General features: G+C 41.4%; 1 protein-coding gene across 2 annotated transcripts in view; it reads right to left on the bottom strand.

The window, feature by feature from the left end:
- The window catches only part of si:zfos-911d5.4, a 13002-nt gene that overhangs the window by 1440 nt on the left and 6562 nt on the right, over positions 1 to 5000 (bottom strand). The window lies entirely within an intron of this gene.

The raw sequence follows: 5000 nt of genomic DNA, 5'->3' as shown, positions 1-5000 counted from the left end.
GTACACAAGTGTGTGTGTGTGTGTGTGTGAGTACACAAGTGTGTGTGTGTGTGTGTGTGTGTGTGTGTGTGTGTGTGTGTGTGTGTGTGTGTGTGTGAGTACACAAGTGTGTGTGTGTGTGTGAGTACACAAGTGTGTGTGTGTGTGTGTGTGTGAGTACACAAGTGTGTGTGTGTGTGTGTGTGTGTGTGTGTGTGTGAGTACACAAGTGTGTGTGTGTGTGTGTGTGTGTGTGTGAGTACACAAGTGTGTGTGTGTGTGTGTGAGTACACAAAAGTGTGTGTGTGTGTGTGTGTGTGTGTGTGTGTGAGTACATGACTGTGTGAGTGCATGTGTGTGTGTTTGTAACACTATAAGGACATTCACACACATACACACAAACAAACTTTAGCTAATTTTTTTAAAAAGGAGAAATCAAATGCTCTCTAGTGTGAGAGGTTCTAAGGTCTCTAGATCTTCTCAAATGTAAAAAAAGATTCATAAACCATGCTTTTTTTGGTGTCAGTGTATAATAATTATCTTTACGTTTATTCTGTTTACATACAAAGCAACAGTGAGGAAAACAAAGAGGTGCTTGATTTTTTTTGAAGTATGTCTGAGATAAGCTGCTTTCATCTTAATATTGAGATTAAGATTTTTTTAAAGTAATATTTTCTTCTGCTTCTGAAAGACTTTGGTTCATCTGTATTTCTTGAGGATCATCTCTGAGGTAAAGAGTGTCTTCCTCGATCTTCATGTGATTCAGAAACATGAGCGTCATGCGTTTTACTTGTTTTTTTTTTTTATAATTTTACTAGCAATATTCAAGTAAAATTGCTTAGAATTAGTGTGTGAGATATTTTGAGAAATGTCTGGTTATGATCAGTATAATGGAAGTCATTGGGGCCCAGTGTTGTTCTCCACAGAAGATCTGAAGGACTGATCAGGTGGATGTAGATGAGGTGAAGAGGTGAGTATCTGATGCTAAACGCCGGCGTGTTTGGTCTCGTCTGTTTAACCGGAGATCTACTGAAAACCCATCAGTAACTTTCCACACAGCTATGTCTTAGAAACAGTGTTTCATGCTATATTTTTAATATTACAGATGAAATGTTTCACATCTGTTTGATTTTGTTTACAAGTACCGCGGTCTGGTTCTGTTAAAGAGATAGTTGACTCAGAGATGGAGATGTGATGTTTATCTGCTTCCCCCCGGGGCATCCAAGATGTAGCTTCTGAAGAAACAAAAACTTTTAACTCAGACCGCTGCAGTCTTTCAGTCATATAATGGGAGTCAATGAGCACCAAACGTTCCACTCAACACAAAAAACACACAGATGAAACCAAATTTTCCACAAAGTGTGTCTGTCTGTAGGTCATTCACGCTCTACATCTATATCTGTGTGAGCTCCGACATATAAGAGGTTAAAAAACAAGAAATACCGTTCATTCGATGGTTTGGTGTCTTAACACCTCAGTGTATCATCACTTTAGTCATTTGGTTTCGTCTGTGTTTATTTTATTTCTGACTCTCAGAGGTTGGGAACGTTTGGTGCTCATTGACTTCTATTATATGACTGAAAGACTGTGTGTTCTTCTGAAGAAAGTCACCTACATCTTGGAGATAAGCATCTTCATTTTTGGATGAACTATTCCTTTAAGTGATTTTTAGTTTACATAATGGTTGCATAAAATGAAGCCGCACAAGTGGAATATTTGCTTACAGTGTATAATAATTTTATAAAATTGTACTGTACGTAATTTAAAGTTTTAACCCTTGTACTGAAAAGATCCTCAACCGGTGTTTCCTTTCAATTAGTCCTCACTGACAGCGGCTTACGCATCGGTTCTTAACAGATAAAAGCATTATTCGTCATAGTTTTGTCAATACGCATGCTCAGATCAGATTTATTTCTCTCTCTCAATTGATGAATCTGTTCTTTAGTGAATCAGTGCTGGGATGAGTTTCTCTTCATTCACGCGGATCGAGCTCATTGACTCCGGCCTCTTCGGCTCAATTCACGTCTGATTGAATTTGCTCCTCACAAACATTTCTAATGGCATTAGATGAGCCGCACACACACGACTAACTCCATTTAGCAGCCAAATCAGGTTTAAAGACCATATTGATGCCGAGCGTTATTAAGCGTGATCATCAAAACAACAGACAATGGGCCAAAGTGTCCACTAACCCGTTTATCTGTAATTCCTCAGAAGCAAAACAGATGCTCTGATTTACAGTCCGGCGCGGCACGACGAGGAAACGCAGATAAGACTGTTTGAGATAAATATGTTCTGATAAAAACCTGGTTAATCACATCTGAGAGCAAAGTTCAGCCGATCAGAACCATTGAAGGATCGCGACGGATTTAACCGGCGATTAGGAAGCGGACATTGATTTTAAGTGCCTTGTTTCCTAAGCCCTGTCCCTGGTCAAGCTCACGGGTCAGCGTCTAGCTGGGTATTCTGGGTTAGGTAACACAGAAAGCATCCTTCTCCGAATCTGGCAAAGCAACGCATCAGCGGGAAACACTTGATTATACTCCACTTAATGGTTTAAAGCTGAATATTTCTGGAAGAGCTCTTCAAAATGGCCGTATGTTTAACTGACTTTAAACAGAGACACTAGAAACTGTTTGAACATCCAAACAAATGACACTCCACCTGCGATCACGATACTGCTTTCCCGTTTTCCCACTTTACCCTAAACAATTACCAGACTCAGAAGAGGCTGAGCTAAACGTGAAGCGCGACGAGCAGGTAATCGATGTGGAATCAGACACACGCTTCCCATCATGCACCGCCATCTGCATAATGAAGTGAACTTCAGCTGAAGACACACGGCAAGCGCCATTCAGTTCCTTCAGCGCTCGCAAACCGAGGTTATTGAAACTAAGAGAAAAGCATTTGAGGTGGCGAACGGCAATTAAACGAATAAAGAGCTCATCTGAGTGTTAATCAGGAAAAACACACACAAAGCGCTCAGTTTTCAGAGCCATAGATGATCTAGTACGTGCCGACAACGACGTCGCTCAATAAAAACTACCAAAAAAGATATAATCGTCCTCCTTCAGACAATATATTCAAAACATGCATAACATAATCTGACCTTGATTATACAAGAATGGGCGGTGATTATCATGATGTTCACCCAGCACGAATCTGTTATGTAAATCTTCATCTTGATTCTCTGAAGTGTGTGTTGAGGGCTGTTGAAGCAGACGGAGATTCGCAGCTTCGTTCGCATCAGCGGCTCTCTGAAGGGTTCATTTCGCTTCTAACGAGTCGTTACGCTCAAGAGCTCATTACACGGCTCAGTTAAACCCAGAACAATCTCTGAGTCGAACCGCTCAGAACTTTATGAAGCAGAGCGACTCGGTTTAGTGCAACTAGAGATTATAATGAACAAACTTCACAGAATCTACACTTTCTTCTGGACAGAATATATTTCAGAGCTTGCGTTTCAGGAATAAAATTTACACAAAAAATAAAAAATTATACAAGTGTAGATTTGTAAAAAATCGAAACGCACTACACAAGAACACATTTCCAATCTTAAAACACAAGTTTGTACAATACAAATCTAAATAGAAAGTATGTTTTAAATAGGAAATAAGCGTATCGAAAACAATTATTATTACTTATGTCAAATATTTTAACATTACATTAGGTAAATTGTTTGGGCCATTTTGTGTATATTTTGAAATAAATGTCTAAAATCTGTCTGGATATGTTTCTCGTCTCGTTTGTTTGTGTGTTTCTCTCCTGAAGACTCATGCTGAACACACACAGCAGAAACACAAACAAACCAGCGTTAATTCAGACACAACACCCTAAAGACAACGTCCCACACACACACAGACACACACACACACACACACACACACACACACACACACACACACACACACACACACACACACACACACACACACACACACACACACACACACACACACACACACACACACACACACACACACACACACACACACACACACACACACACACACACACACACACACACACACACACACACACACACACACACACACACACACACACACACACACACACACACACACTCACACACACACACACACACTCACACACACACACACACACACACACACACACACACACACACACACACACACACACACACACACACACACACACACACACACACACACACACACACACACACACACACACACACACACACACACACACACACACACACACACACACACACACACACACACACACACACACACACACACACACACACACACACACACACACACACACACACACACACACAGTACTCAACATACTAACAGCAGAAAGATAGAGATGACAGAAGGAAGTCTGTCTACACTGAACACTATAAAGTGAACACTGACCATCTGAATACAGTACGTGATGATCAGAAGTCAGTTTTTGTGAGTCCTGTAGTGTTTAGTGTGGATCGGTGCAGACCCGCTGGAATAACCCTGGCTCTGCTTTGTTTCACAGAACTAAGTGTTGATTGGTTAGATTATGTATGTGTGGGGTGGAGCTATCAAAATAAGTACCAGACGCTTTTGGGGTACTTTTGTTTGTTTTGGTGATTTCTAATATCAACACTGATGGTCTGTTTTATCGTCTAAGTGTTTTCTCTCGCAGCCGTTCCATTAACTCCACAAACACCGCGCTCGTCTCCGGCCGGCGAGACGCTCACACGCGCAAGACGCTCATTAACCCGGAGCAGTTAATTGTGTAAGGAGATAATTGCATGTAAATGTCGCGGCTGAAGTGGCTTTTCAGCGGCTCTCGGTCAGACGAGGAGGATTTAACACTGAAGACATGAATTAATTCGAGTGAAAGAATCCATTCAGACTGACAGCGGCGCGGGAATGATTTACTGACCGTACACACCAGGACAAGACCTGACGACTGATCTCTGAAGGTCAAAGGTCACGCTCCCTAAAGGGCCAAAACAACACGACTAAGTGATTCCCAAAAGCCTTTCTGCCGTG

The sequence above is a fragment of the Puntigrus tetrazona genome, unplaced genomic scaffold (genome assembly GCF_018831695.1).
Source record: "Puntigrus tetrazona isolate hp1 unplaced genomic scaffold, ASM1883169v1 S000000283, whole genome shotgun sequence".
NCBI classification, from domain to species: Eukaryota; Metazoa; Chordata; class Actinopteri; order Cypriniformes; family Cyprinidae; genus Puntigrus; species Puntigrus tetrazona.
Note: the sequence above shows the minus strand (reverse complement) of the source record. Positions and strands in the feature narration are given on the sequence as shown.